At 44.0% G+C, this 14,581-nt stretch overlaps 1 protein-coding gene across 5 annotated transcripts in view; it reads right to left on the bottom strand.

Annotated features, from left to right (window-relative positions):
• Window positions 1–14,581, bottom strand: part of RAI14 (retinoic acid induced 14) — a 147,605-nt gene that overhangs the window by 99,987 nt on the left and 33,037 nt on the right. The window lies entirely within an intron of this gene.

Raw genomic sequence — 14,581 nt, 5'->3', positions numbered from 1 at the left:
CCCTCACTTGTATGGGTCCCTCGCAAGGGGCAATATGCTCCCAGAGCATGTACGTATATTTTTGTTTGTTTGTTGTCTTTGTAAAATTTGTAAAGTAAAATCTTTGGGTATTTTTTAAAAGGAGGACTCCCATATATTTTGGTATAAACCTCAGGCTCCACAAAACTTGGATCTGTCCTTGGAGGCCTCTTACCCTGTTCATATCTTCCAGATTTTTTCTAGGAATAGAAAAACATTAAAAATTTTTAAACATCACAAATATGTTTAAGAACTTGCTTTTATCACTCAATAATAATATACAGAACAGCTTTCATTAATAGATGCCTGCAACATGTTTAATGGCTTTGTAATATGTACCCAAAAATACACTCAGCCAATCTTTTTTTTTCTTTTTTACTATAATGCTTAAGTGTTTTCTAGTTTAAGAGTATCACCAAGGTGAATATCCTTAAGGCTAAATATTTTTGCCCATCCTTATTTCCTAAGTATTACTCTAAGTGTTGATATGTACCATATGCATTTGCTTTTCGTTTGTTATAATTATAATGTAATATAATTTTGTAACTTGAATCTCTCTCCACTTAATTTATTAAATGCACTTTCCCAGTTGCTACATAATTTTTTAAGCTTAGTATTTTTAAGAATTCTAGAACATTCCTCTCTGTGGATGTAACATAATTTATTTGCCTACTCCTCCAAAATATGGGTTACTCTCCATTTTTTATTAATGTAAATAATACGACCAAAAAAACTCCATGTTTTAGATTCTTTTCTTCACATAGCTTCCCTTAAGTGGGCCAAAAATTATATAACAGTGGCTAACCCAATAGATTATTCATAAAACAGCTTTATGGTAGAGAAATGAAATGTGTGAACAGGGCTCACAATGGGCTTGAAAATATCAAAGCCTCGAAGATAAGTAGCATTCACCACCATTATACCTGGAGCCATGAACTGAGACCTGTGTCTGTCTTGAGGGCTTACTAGACTATTCTAGAGAATTCCTCCCCAGCGAGGAGCAAGTTGTCCAGACTCTTTCTGACAAACGTTGGCTAAATGACGCAGAAATGTATAAAAAAATTGAACAATAATGCTATTATGGGTTTCCTTTAAATGAGGTTGGCACAGCTGCCCCATCATAACCTGGACCTAAGCACTGTTTTGTTTCTGGTAGCGAGTGGCCGTGTTCTTAATCAATAACAGTCAGGCTCTCTCATGACCAAAGAGACAAAGTCAGTAGGCTGGGTCTAAATTTAGATAATTTTTGCCCATAGGACACAAGCTAATTAGCCTACACCAGGTCCAAGTTCATGACTGGTCTTGTTGATGTGGTTCTCTAACCACTTCAGCTAATGAGCTACAGACACCAAATAATTTCACAGCCTGGATACAAAACCCAGGTAGGTTGTACATTACAAGCCAGGTCCTCTGATGATGCTTGTTAATGTCACATAACACAACCAGAGGTGGCCAAGAGGACATTCAGACCACTCTAAAGGAAACCCACCCAGGAAATCCCTCGGCCCTTTTGTTTCCACCCATGACATGGGGAGAGCAGTAAATATTGAGCAAAGAAGGGCCGGAGGAATGAGGGGGTGACACTGAACTGTCAGTGTTTCCCTGCCGCTCTCAGCATTCATTCATTCATCACACTCCCTGGAGCAGGAAGCTGGGCTGGATGCTGCAGACAGAGCAAGGAAAACGATCTCATCCTGCCTACCTTGACCCAGCTGCCTCCTGTCACCCAAACGCATCAGTTCACTGCAGGGGAAGGGTAGAGGTGGCTTTGCAAATGCGCTGGGAAAGGCAGGAGTCTACAGTACCAGAGTCCCTTGACTGCAAGACTTACTTGCCGAACACTCACCAGAACTTACCAGACAACCCATCTTCCAGCTATTCACGGGGCACAGGCTGATGCCCTAAGACCTGTCCCAGTGCCACATCCACCACTCAGGGGACAACTATGTCCCAAACAGTCACAAACACAGCCAAGCCAGTCTAAGTGCTGCCCTTTGTTATTTTAAAAACAGAAAGCTGTACAAACATTACTTAAGTCTCAGGTCCCAATGCGCATTTTAGGTCCTCCTTTCCACTGCCCGATCCTTCCAGAAAGCAGGTCTAACTGCTTTACTTTCTATATTCTCCACCAACCTCTTATCTCTGGCTCCAAAGGCTTTCAGACCGGATCGGTGTGAATCTGGCTAGTGGGCTTCACCGAAACATGTTCTGGTCATAGTTTATCCGTAATTATCATCAGTCAGTTGCCACTGGACAATGGAAAGAAGAATTTGAAATACCAGGCCTCTACTTGGCTGGCTGGAATCATATTTTGCATCTCTGACAGCAAACACCCGTGCACAGCGGCCATCACAGACTGGGGGAGGCGTGGCTTCAGGGGCCAGAGTCCCCAGGCACAAGTCCAGGTTCCTGCTTTGCCTCTGTGATTTGGACAAGTGTTATGTTGAATTGTGTCCTCCCATAATTCATACGTTCAAGTCCTAACCCCCAGTACCTTATTTAGAAATAGGGTGGTGGCAGAGGTGATTAGCTAAGATCAAGTCATTCTGAAGAAAGGTGGGCCCTTGATCCAGTAGTACTGCTGTCCGTATAAAAAGGGGAAATTTGAACAGAGACCCACACACAGAGAACGCGTGTGAAGGTGAAGGCAGAAATCTGGGAGATGCATGTATAAACCAAGAAAACGCCAAAGACTGCCAGCAAACCCCCAGAAGCGAGGAGGTGGGGCAGGGAACAGATTCTCCCTCCCAGCCCTCCAACTTGCTGACACGTTGATCCCGGACTCCCATACTCCAGAATACGAAAGGATAAATTTCTGTTGTTTAAACCACTCCACTTAGACCACTTTGTTAGCAAACTAACACAGCAAGTTAACTATGTCACAGTTTTCTCATCTGTAAGATGGGGATAAGAAGGGTACTCCTCTAACAGAGAGAACAAACAGATTACAATTTGGTGTTTAGAATAATGCCTGGCAGAGAAGTGCATTTGAAGGTTAATATTCTAATCAAGAAGATTCTCACTCTTTTTTTTAACCTCTTGAAGTTTCCTAATGTCTCTTCCCACCAAGTTGCTTAGTAAAAGGCGAGTGTGATAACAGCCCACGCCAGATTTCTCGGGAGATGCGGGAGCTCTCTCGCTTGGCTGGGTGCCCAGGCCAGGGTGTGGCCTTTGTGGAGCAACAGGAATCTCGATTTCCTCCCTGCTCTTCATCCCACACCCACTCAAGGCACCTCATTCTTTCCCACCCCACGGCGGCCACCACCTGAGCCTCGGCCCTAGTCCTGGCCCTTTCCTCCAGTTAGTCTCTCAAAACCCCCGAATCATCCTAGCGCCCCAAGCGCGATCATCTTCAAACCTCAATTCTTCCGTTTTACCCACATCACCCACCCCCAGCTTCCGACGCTGTGCAGAAGTCCATCCCTCCCACCTAACTTGATAACTCTGTGCATCTCCCTCTTCTGTTGGTCTCTCCTCACCCCCACCTGACTCTGGACGTTCCCTCACCAGTACTGGTTTCCTCTGTTAATCCTAACCTACAAGTCAAGAAGGCCCAGCCTCAAATTCACCTTTTCAATGAAGCCCTCCCTAAACTCCTATAGTATTTATCGCCTGGATGCCTGATTTTGTTTTGAATGACACAAGCCTTGTGCTGCTGTACCTGTTTCATGCATGTCAAGCACAGTATCTCAACTAGACAATAAACGTAGAGTCCATTCATTCATCACACACTACTAAAGACCTACTAATGTGAGGCACCAGGCAAGGCATCAGGGTAATGGGTATCATTAGTTACCATTTATCAAGAATGTACCGTGTGCCACATTTTATCCTAATTCTCACGATGATGCTGGAAGGTGCTGGCATCACCCTGGTTTACAGATGAGAAAGCCAAAGATGAGAGATTATGTAACTTGTCCAGTATTGCATAGATAGTAATAGATAAAACTGGGACAAGACAGAGAAACAGGGCTGAGAAATAGTATAATGGGTCAGCTGTAACCAGACCCCAAAGAATGTGGATTAAGGCATTGCCCATTTGGAAGGATGTCAATAATTATCACATACAGGCATACGTCAGAGATATTATGGGTTCAGTTCCAGACCTGCAAATAAAGCAAATATTGCAATAAAGCGAAGCCAAGAACTTTTTCCTTTCCCAGTACATATGAAAGTCATGTTTACACTATACTGTAGTCTATTAAGTATATGATAGCATTATGTCTAAAAAAACAATGTATATAACAATGAAACAAATATAACAATAATGAAAAAGTTTGAAATATTGTGAGAAATGCCAAAATGTGACACAGAGACACAAAGTGAGGAAATGCTGTTGGAAAAATGGTGCCAATAGACTTGCTCAATGCAGCGTTACCACAAACCTTCAATCTTTAAAAAATGCAATAACTGCAAAGCACAATATGATATATATATATTATATGACAATGCCATATATACATATATGTATGTGTGTGTGTGTGTGTGTGTGTGTGTGTGTGTGTGTGTATATATATATATGAAATAACCATTGACATCCTTCCAAATGGGCAATGACTTAATTCATTCTTTGGAGTCTATATCCATATCTGAAGACAGAGCTGTACATTACATTCATTAATGCCTTAGATTAAACAGGCATGCCCCTACTAAGTTTGTGGATGACTCAATATGATTATGATGAGTCAGAATTTAATGCAAGAATCAGAGCAACAGATTTATTGAACAAATTTAACTGAGAAAATAAAATTTAACTGGGATAAACATAGTGTCCTGCATTTGGGTTCAAATATCCAACAGTGCAAGCGCACAAAGAGAATGACAGGGCTTTGCAAGCAACAGTGGAAGAAAAGAAGCAACAGTAAACTGAGTATGGGGGCTTCCCTGGTGGTGCAGTGGTTAAGAATCCGCCTGCCAATGCAGGGGATATGGGTTCAAGCCCTGGTCCGGGAAGATCCCACATGTCTCAGAGCAACTAAGCACGTGAGCCACAACTACTGAGCCTACGCTCTAGAGCCCGCAAGGCACAACTACCGAGCCCGCGTGCTACAACTACTAAAGCCCGCGTTCCTAGAGCCTGTGCTCCGCAACAAGAGAAGCCACCACAATGAGGAGCCCCTGCACCGCAAGGAAGAGTAGCCCCCGCTCGCAGCAACTAGAGAAAGCCCGTGTGCAGCAATGAAGACCCAGTGCGGCCAAAAATAAACAAAATACATTTTAAAAAAACACAACAGTACACTGAGTATGATTGAAGAGGGGAATGTGGGTTAAAAAAAATTAATAATATGTCAGGTTATAGTAATAAAGCTACATCTGGGAAATGGAAATGCCACTATTCCAAGTTCTTTTGCAACAAATCTAATGTTTTGCTCAGAATTCTAAGTCCCAATTTGAAAGTAAGTCAAACTGGTATATATGTTCAAATGAAATTGATATAATTAAGAATCCTCATATTTCACAGTTTCATAGATTGCATGCTGACCGAATGAATGTATGCACTTTAGCGTAACCTAAAACTAAGTTTGTAATGTATAATTGTAGGCTGACCTCACTCCCAAACTTTTCTGTGAAGGTGTGGGATCAGGTCGCCACAGTTCCCATCTATGTAAGCAATCCCAAAATGATGACCGTAAATGGTATACTTAACACAGGCCCTGTTAATCCCACTTCTTATCAAACCCAACATATTCCTGGACTAAAAGGAGAAGCTTGATTGATAACCTAATCTCACCAGCTGGCAACACTCAGGAGCAGTTTCCATTTCAAACATGGAAAAGGCGTTTAACTTCACGTGAACAGCACGTCCACCAACAGAACAATGGGAAATTGGGCAAATGGCAACAAGCGTTCACTTCTGGGGTAAAAGTAATCAAAACATAGAACATCTGGGCTTCCCTGGTGGCGCAGTGGTTGAGAGTCCGCCTGCCGATGCGGGGGACGCGGGTTCGTGCCCCGGTCCGGGAAGATCCCACATGCCGCGGAGCGGCTGGGCCCGTGAGCCATGGCCGCTGAGCCTGTGCATCAAAAAACCATAGAACATCTGGCACACCTTTATCACCTAACTCTTTCAGCTGAGACTCACTGCGGAAATTGCCTGTGGCCATGTGTATTTGTTTCCCAGGGCTGCCACCCTAAAGTACCACTAACTGGCTTAAAACAACAGAAATGTATTGTCTCACAGTCCTGGCGGCTAGATGCTCAAGATCGATGTGTTAGCAGGGCTGGTTCCTTCGAGGGCTGTGAGGGTGAATCTGCCCCACACCTCTCTCCTCTCTCTGGTGGTTTGAGGACAATCCTTGGTGTTTCCTTGGCTTATAGGTGCATCACCCGGGTCTCTGCCTTCATCTTCCCGTGGTGTTCTTCTCCCTGTGTCTCTTCATATGGTCTTTCCTCTGCGCAGGTCTGCGTCCAAGTTTCCACTTTTCATAAGGACACCAGTCATATTGGATTAGGGCTCATCCAAATGACCTCATTCTAACTTGATTACCTCTACAAAGACTCAACTTCCAAATAAGGTCACATGCTGAGGTCGTTGGGGCTAGGACTTCAATATATCTTTTGGGGAATGGGTAGCAACTCAACCCGTAACACTGAGTTAATCTTCTCCAGGACCCATTCCTCCTGCCCCTTGAGGTTTAGCTGATTTCGTGGCTGCCATCTAGAGAGTGTCTTCCAGCTTCCCTTACAGCTAGGCAGGGGCATGTGACTAAGCTCCAGTCAGTTCCACGCAAGGGAACAATGATTTGTGCACTTTCAGGGTTACATCCTTTAAAAAAGGAAGATGCTTGGGGTTCATCCTCCCTCTTTCTGGTTCCATAAGACTTGAAAGCAGAATGACAATGCAAGACCTAAGTCATTTAAAAGTTTCTAGTTGCCACATTAAATAAGAAGGAACGGGTGGAGTGAATTTTAAATTTATTTATTAGTCCATCATGTCCAGAATATTAGCACTTCAATGTGTAATTATAAAAAATTATTGATAAGGTATTTTACATTCTTTATTTGGTACTAAGTGTTTGAAACGCGTGTGTACTTCACACTTAGGGAACATCTCAGTTTGGACTAGCCACATTTCAAATGCACAAGAGCCACGCGCGGCAACTGGCTACCGCGATGCGGTGCAGCTCTGGAGGGCAGCAGAAGGACACTGTAAAAGAACCTGGGCCCCTGGGTGAGCCCATGCGGCAGACCTGTCCTGCTGGCTCCGGAGTGCTTGAAACCTTTACTTAAGGAAACAGTTCCATCTTATTCAATTCCAGGGTATTTTGTTACCACAGCTCACCCCATATCATAATAAATACGTTCTCTGGGGTCTCACTGAAGGACCCTGCAGCTTCTCAGTTATGAAACATCCCTTCAAAGAATGGACACCGGCTCCCATGGGAGAAAAAAAAAAAACCTTCCAAAACTGTAGCCCAAGTTTGAAAGATTACCAAGGAAACATTCTCAGCATTGAGAAATACATTTCAAAATAAACCCATCCCAGGAGAACATGTCGTTCCTCAGACTTTTTGTTCTTTTTCCCACATTATAAATCTCTACACCTCCTGGTCAGTCAGCCCACTGGACAGCCCAGGAGGAAGGAGGGAGGGAGAGACCGTATCATTCAGCCTCCTGAGAAAACCAAAAATGAGATCCTTCAGGCAGTGCTTTTCAAAAAGTGAAAATATTTTCACGTGATAACACCTAATAATTAGATAACCAAGTCAATCAGAACACACTGACTTTCCTTGTTTAAAAGGAGGTGGGGACTCAAAAGGAAAGTCAAGACTTGTCACTAACGTCATCGGGTTTTTTTTAGTATTTATTTTTATTTTTTTATTTATGTTTTTGGCTGCGTCGGGTCTTAGTTGCGGCACGTGGGATCTTAGTTCCCTGACCAGGGATGGAACTCGAGTCCCTTGCACTAGAAGGCGGATTCTTAACCACTGGACCACTGGGGAAATCCCAGTAATGTCATCTTTGTAGATACTGGGCCTTCGACTCATGCTAACACCTGCGGCCACAGAAATGAAAATAACCACCTCTTACAGCAAAGATCTGTGGATAGAAACACAACTGAAAATCTCCACGGAAAGAATTCAGAAGCAATTCCTATTTCACTCCAAAGGAAAAGTTACATACAAGAATTTATCAAGCAAAAAACATCGAGGTCAGCAACAGTTCGAAATGATTACATAATTAATTCAGAATAAAGAGATAATAGGTAATAAGCTAGATGATTCACTGCTTATGTAGACGATCAGATTTCCTCAAGTTTAGGGACCAGGTTCTGAGTTTCATATTGGTCTCCAGCTGCAGCTGGAATGGTATCAGGTTTAACCAAGAATTCCTGCAATTATGGTCTGGGGTAACTAGTTGGGTTGGCCAAAAAGTTTGTTCGGGTTTTTTCCATAACATCTCATGGAAAAGCCCAAATGAACTTTTTGGCCAACACAATAGAATGAGGCTGTGGTCCAGTTAGCCAGCAATAGGGCTCCATACAGAATCAGAATTAGTTTTCTTAACTGCAGCAGAAGAGCAGAAAGTAGCAGCATCTGTCCTCTCTTGCTTTAAAAGTTCAGTCTGAAGTGCATTTGCCTCTCAGGAAGCAACCCAAGGATTTGCCACCATAGAGAGCACTGATAATAATAAGGTCATTCTATGGGTCTTTTTTGCTTAGGGCAACAGAGCAGAATTCACTTCCTGCAGTTTGCAGCTTTTGAACTTAGGAAAGGGAATGCCCTGTGCCAACAAGTGTGTACAGCTGTTGCCAGTACAAGCTCTGGCATCATGATAAACCGGGGTTCAGATCTCTCTGCCATTTATCGAATGTGCGACTTTGTCCAAGTTACTTAACTTCCCTCAACCTTAATTTCTCCCTCTGTAAATTGGTATTACAGTAATGGTCTTTACTGGACACAGTTTTGTAAGCATTACACGTAAAGGGTTTGTTACAGTGCCTGGCACACAGTAAGCATTCAATCAATGAGACCTCTTCTCCTAATTTCTGTTGCAGTAGGTCAGCGATCAATACGTGTTTACTCTTTTTTTTTTTTTGCGGTACGCTGACCTCTCACTGTTGTGGCCTCTCCCGCTGCGGAGCACAGGCTCCAGACGTGCAGGCTCAGCGGCCATGGCTCACGGGCCCAGCCGCTCCGCGGCATGTGGGATCTTCCCGGACCGGGGCACGAACCCGTGTCCCCTGCATCGGCAGGCGGACTCTCAACCACTGCGCCACCAGGGAAGCCCTCTTGTGATTAATCTTATGTGTTTACCCTTGTGATTAATATTATGTATTAGGCACTGACACCCACTAAAAAAATGTGATACTCTAGCCTCACTATTAGACACTGAAAATAGTCCAAAGATGAAGAAACTGTGGAGCTAAGATTTATGAGCACGCATGCTCAGTGGGGGAGTGCCAGGGCTCCTAAGAAACTGCTCTAGATAGAAAAGGATGGAGGTATGTTTTGGGTTGAACTGTGTGCCCCATCCTGACACACACCCTGCAAAACTGATAAGTTGGAGTCTTGAGTACCTCAGAATATGGCCTGATCTGGAGATGGGGTCTTTACAAAGATAATCAAATCAAAATGACATCATCAGGGTGGGCCCTAACCCAATATGACCGGTGTCCTTATAAAAAAAGGAAAATTTGAAGAGAGATAGACACACACACAGAGATCACCATGTGAAGATGCAGGCAGAGATCAGGGCGACGCATCTCCAAGCCAATGACTGCAAACCACCAGACAAAGCTGGGAGAGGCGTGGATCCCATTCCCCGTCACAGCCCTCACGAGGAAGCAGCCCTGCCAACACCTTGATCTCAAACTTCTAGTCCCCAGAACCGTGAGACAATACACGATGGCTGCTGAAGCCACTCAATGTGTGTTTACGGCAGCCCTAGGAAACTTATACAAGGTGAAATCAGGCAGCAAACAGATTCCCCACTTAAGACGGGCTGACAAGACCTGGAGAAACTATGTAGCCTGACACGAACCTGACCAAATTCTCTGCAGAAGTTTCCAAGAGCCTCAGCCCTCCATCCCAAAAGGTCACCTCCGATGTATTTTTAAATTATGTCGATGAAAACGAAGAGGCTTAGCCTTACAATAGATTTGGCCAAGGCTCCTCCGTCAAGAGGCTCGGATTTTAAATACTCTCATTATTTTTTGCATGTATGGCAGGGGAGGGAGTCTTGGGCATCTGTAAAAACTTATCATAAATGACGAAAAACTCCTTGAAAAAAATACCTTGGCGGAGGTGTCGATTATTGACCTTCATGAGAGCTATTCTCTCAACAGGCAACAAATTCCAACTCCTGTCCGAGCAGGATGTGTCTGGCTCCTCAAGGTTCACGGGGTATGTGCATTCTTTGGCTGAAAGCTGCAGTCCTTAGTAGCTGCTACAGAAAGAAATACCATCAATTTAACCTCTCGTGGAGCCAGCCATTTTCAACTGGCTGCCTTTATCTTTTGTTTGTTTCCCTAAATGGCACGTCCACTGCTTCCCTATTATAATGGAAAACAGAATTGGGAACAAATCTTTCATAAAATTAAACACACACCCACAGAGTAAACTCTGAAGGCCTCGATCATGTTTGAGAGGCAGTTCTCAAGATTTGTTACAAAGATCTTTCAACCCCTTTTCCCATCCCTCAGCCTCCACCCATTTCACTCAAGGCACTAAAAATTGGCATTTACAAAGAAATTCCAGAAGCCTGAGCATTTTATTAGCAAAGGGAAATCCCAACCTTCTTGGCCTCATTTCTCATGATGACAGCTCATTTTTCCATGTGGAACCACGTACTAGTTGCTGCAAATATTTAAAGAGGTAAAGAAGCTACTTTCAAACTAGTCATAAAAGAAGTAAATAATGATGATTTAGTACTCTGTGCTTACTTTATAAGCGTAAAAAGTCAAGTACATCCATTTTTAAAACTAGAATGAAAAATTTATAGTGTTCTTGCTAAAAGACTCAGAGCCACGCCATGGGCACTTTCCTGGGCTCCTGAAGCTTCACTGTTCTGCATAGCAAGGGCAAGTTTTGGAAACTGAGTCTACCCACTGTGCTCCACGGCCGGCTCCCCTGCATTACCCTTTCCTCTGCTCCTCTCCTAACCATCGTTCCAAATCCTATGCACCCCTGAGGCCTGGAAGAAGCTTCACCTCCATAAAGCTCCCCCCAGTTTTCCCATTTCCAGTGATTTACCCTTCTCTGAAAATCTATAGCATTTATCATCCAGGTCTCACAATTCAACAAGTGGTTATATCATCCTGGAGATCCTTTTACTATCTATATTATACATGGTCTGTATTTTGCCTTAGTTATTTCCTGTGTGTAGCTTTTCTCCTCCCACCTGGGCTTATGAGCTTCTTCAAGACAAGAACCATCCCTCACATTTCTCCCGTATCCTTTCCAGTATCTAACCCAAGTTCAAGGATGCCCAAAATCAAGTTAGCAATGGGAACTGGAAAACGTCATCGACGTTAGGATTTCTCTGGCCTCTGTGGATTATCTGCAGGCTCACAATCACGTTTAGGGATGAAAGCAAGGAGACAAGGACAGGATCTAACCACAGCCCAGGGAATCGGGCCCATTCCCCTAGGTCACACACATAAACCCACGCTTGACTTAGCAGCTGTCTGAGTCAAGGGTTCCAGAAAGGACACTCGGAGGAAATCTCTACCCGCATGATGGGCTTGGTGCAGCACAATGACCTTCAGCCATCCACGGGGGGCTCCTTTGGGCCACACTTGTCCTTCCTCACTCCTGGGATTTGTTCTCAATGGCCACAAACTCATCTGGCTGCAGACCTCCCAGACGCAGGCTGGCTGAAACATGATCACGCCCGCGGGTCACCTGCCTTCCCTTTATGAGAGCACGAACATGATCTGCTGTCCCTCTTCTTCCTACCCCCCAGAAACACAAAGGGCCCTTTCTTTCCCATTCTCCTTTCAGCCTCACACAAAGACAAGCAGGAATATTTGATGGCCGAGGGTTTACGGTTGTTCTTTGAGAGAGACCACTCACTTCAGGTAAAGGAGATTATAGTTTGGCTCATCGAACTGAATATAAACAGTTTAAGACTTGTTTTTCTTGTAATAAGTGGTACATGTGGGCGCATACACGCATACCGAAAAAGGCAAACCCCAAGGCACCCGGTGAAAAGCAAAACTCCCTCCCGCACCCACTCCTAGCTCTGAATCCCTCCTCAGAGGCAGCAAGTGTTAGCAGATTATTCCGCCCTCCAGACCACATACCCCTTTCAGCCTACTTTTTTCATCGTGGACTTCTTTCTTGAAAACCCTAATTATACTCTTGACTCGTGGTTTACTTTTAATTAGCAAATAAATTAGCAATTTTAAAATAATTTTCAATTTTAAAAATATTCAAGGTCAGTAAAATATTTCACACAGGAAATAAAGTTGGCACCAACAAAAATGTGACTTTGCAGTCTGCCCTATTTGACTATTTTAAATTTTAGACACAAATAAGAATTCCCAATGGTCACGCAGAATCACAGAATTGAGAGAACTCTAGTTGTTTCTTTCATGCCACAAGCACTCGGGTATCGTTCTCATCTCAAATCTACTGCTTAAACGGAGACATACGTGTTGTAAGAGAGAGGAGGCCCTCACTGCCCAGGCTTGAGCTCTGAAGACCCCTCACGATACCCAAGCAGGAGGCAGGAACCCTCCCGAGGGAAGCCTGTAGTGAGTCTGAACCTGTCTGCCAACCACAGCGCTGAAGTCCTCTGAACTACATCGTGGGTTTCTGATTAAGAAAGAGGAAGATTTACCAAGCACCTCCTGAGTGCCAGGCCTAAGATGTGTGCCTTACAGACATCAACATATTTTAACCTTCACAACAACTTCGTGAGGCTAATACTATTTTCTCCGCTTTTCAGGTGAGAAACCTGGGGGTTCAGGGAAGGGTAGAGACTTGCCCAAGGCCACGGACCTCGGTCCAAAGTCACTTTTCCAAGCTACTGCCTGGACTGCTCTGTTTCATAAAATCAAACCTCCATCCAAATTTCCTCTTTCAGGAAACCTGGGCTCTGGAATCAGGCTACTTTGGCACAAAAACTGGCTATACAACTTTGAGCTAGAAGAACCCAGGCCCAGGCAAGGGACTGGAGCTCCCTGGGTCTCAGTTTCTTCATCTGGAAAATGAGCCTGACAATAATACCTACCACATCAGGTCTGTGGCAAGATTAAATGAAGTTCACGTAATGAGCCTGGCATAGTGCCTGACATATAGTAAATACTTCACAATAGTTAGCTCTTCAAGCTGGGGTTTGAAACGGTTTTCTTTTTTGCTTTTATTCCCTCCATCTCACAGTACAGTGATGGCACTCTGGGAAGCAATCTGGGATGAAACTGGGGAGCCATCTGAAATTGTCTGGCCCCATAATACCAATTTCTTTTGCTCTCCTCCCCCAAGCGTGCTCCTCTAACGTTTTTCCCCTTTGTCCTAACTGCCAAAACCACAGCCTTTCTGCGGCCAAATCCCAGACGCTTTTAATAGTGTTATTACTGTGACTTTTTTCCCTAAATCATGGAAATATTTCAGTTTTTATTTTAAAAAAACTAGATTCCAGCAACACCCTCTCTAAGGCCACCAGTTTTTAATTTTTAAACCAAAAGTGTACGCTATCATTTCCCCCTGCCCCTGTTCATATATCATGGAATTCTAGACTGATTAAATTTTGCTAAATCAATCTCAACTTGTGCAAATGGAAGCTGCCCAAATTCCCTTGGAATGGAAAAGGTATTTGTTAACCTGGTCACGCAATTTACAAACCCGCATCTGCTCGACTGGGCAACATTTTCCATTTAATTGCCTTTCCCTTCTTAACTGAAAGTCCAATGAGGTCTGCAGGTTGTAGCATCACTGGGCCAGCAAATGAGGAGGTTGAAGGGGGTTTCTCTGGGGACTGGCAGGGACAAGGGGTTAAGGAAGTCAGATGACCAAGGCTCTCACTCCGGCCAAAGGCTAGGTGGACGACTTCAGCCAAGTCTCTTCACATTCTCTGAGTTGTAGTTAACTTACCTGAAGAATGAGAAGGTGAGGCTCACTTTTTCCTAAAAACCCTTTCTAGCTCTAACTTCTTTTCAGCACGACAAGATTCTGCAATCATCCCACAAGCATCTCATCTGGTCTGGGCCTTATCAGGGCAGTAAGTTACATGTCATGATGAAGCCTCAGGAGAAAAGCTTCAGCCAAAAGGAGGTGTGTGTGGGTGTGCGTGTGTGTGCGTGCATGTGTGTGCGTGTGTATGTGTGTGTGTGATGTTAGCCATAAAAGACACGGTCTCCACTTATTGCAAAAATGCGGCTGTACCAAGCTGTCATATAATTCATGGCACAGAAATAAAATCCAGGTTCACCTTTAACTACCTAATGCAAAACGACAGCCAAGCAAACCCAGTAGGAGGGTGACACTTCTGAGCTTCCAGCTCACACCCTTCCATGAATTTCTCCCATTCAACCATTCCGCTCCAAGCATCTGGAGTGCAACTAGTACAAGACTGGAACCTCGGCAGCGTTTATAAGGTGACCTTTCGTTACAATAGC

The sequence above is a fragment of the Lagenorhynchus albirostris genome, chromosome 3 (genome assembly GCF_949774975.1).
Source record: "Lagenorhynchus albirostris chromosome 3, mLagAlb1.1, whole genome shotgun sequence".
Lineage (NCBI taxonomy): Eukaryota > Metazoa > Chordata > Mammalia > Artiodactyla > Delphinidae > Lagenorhynchus > Lagenorhynchus albirostris.
Note: the sequence above shows the minus strand (reverse complement) of the source record. Positions and strands in the feature narration are given on the sequence as shown.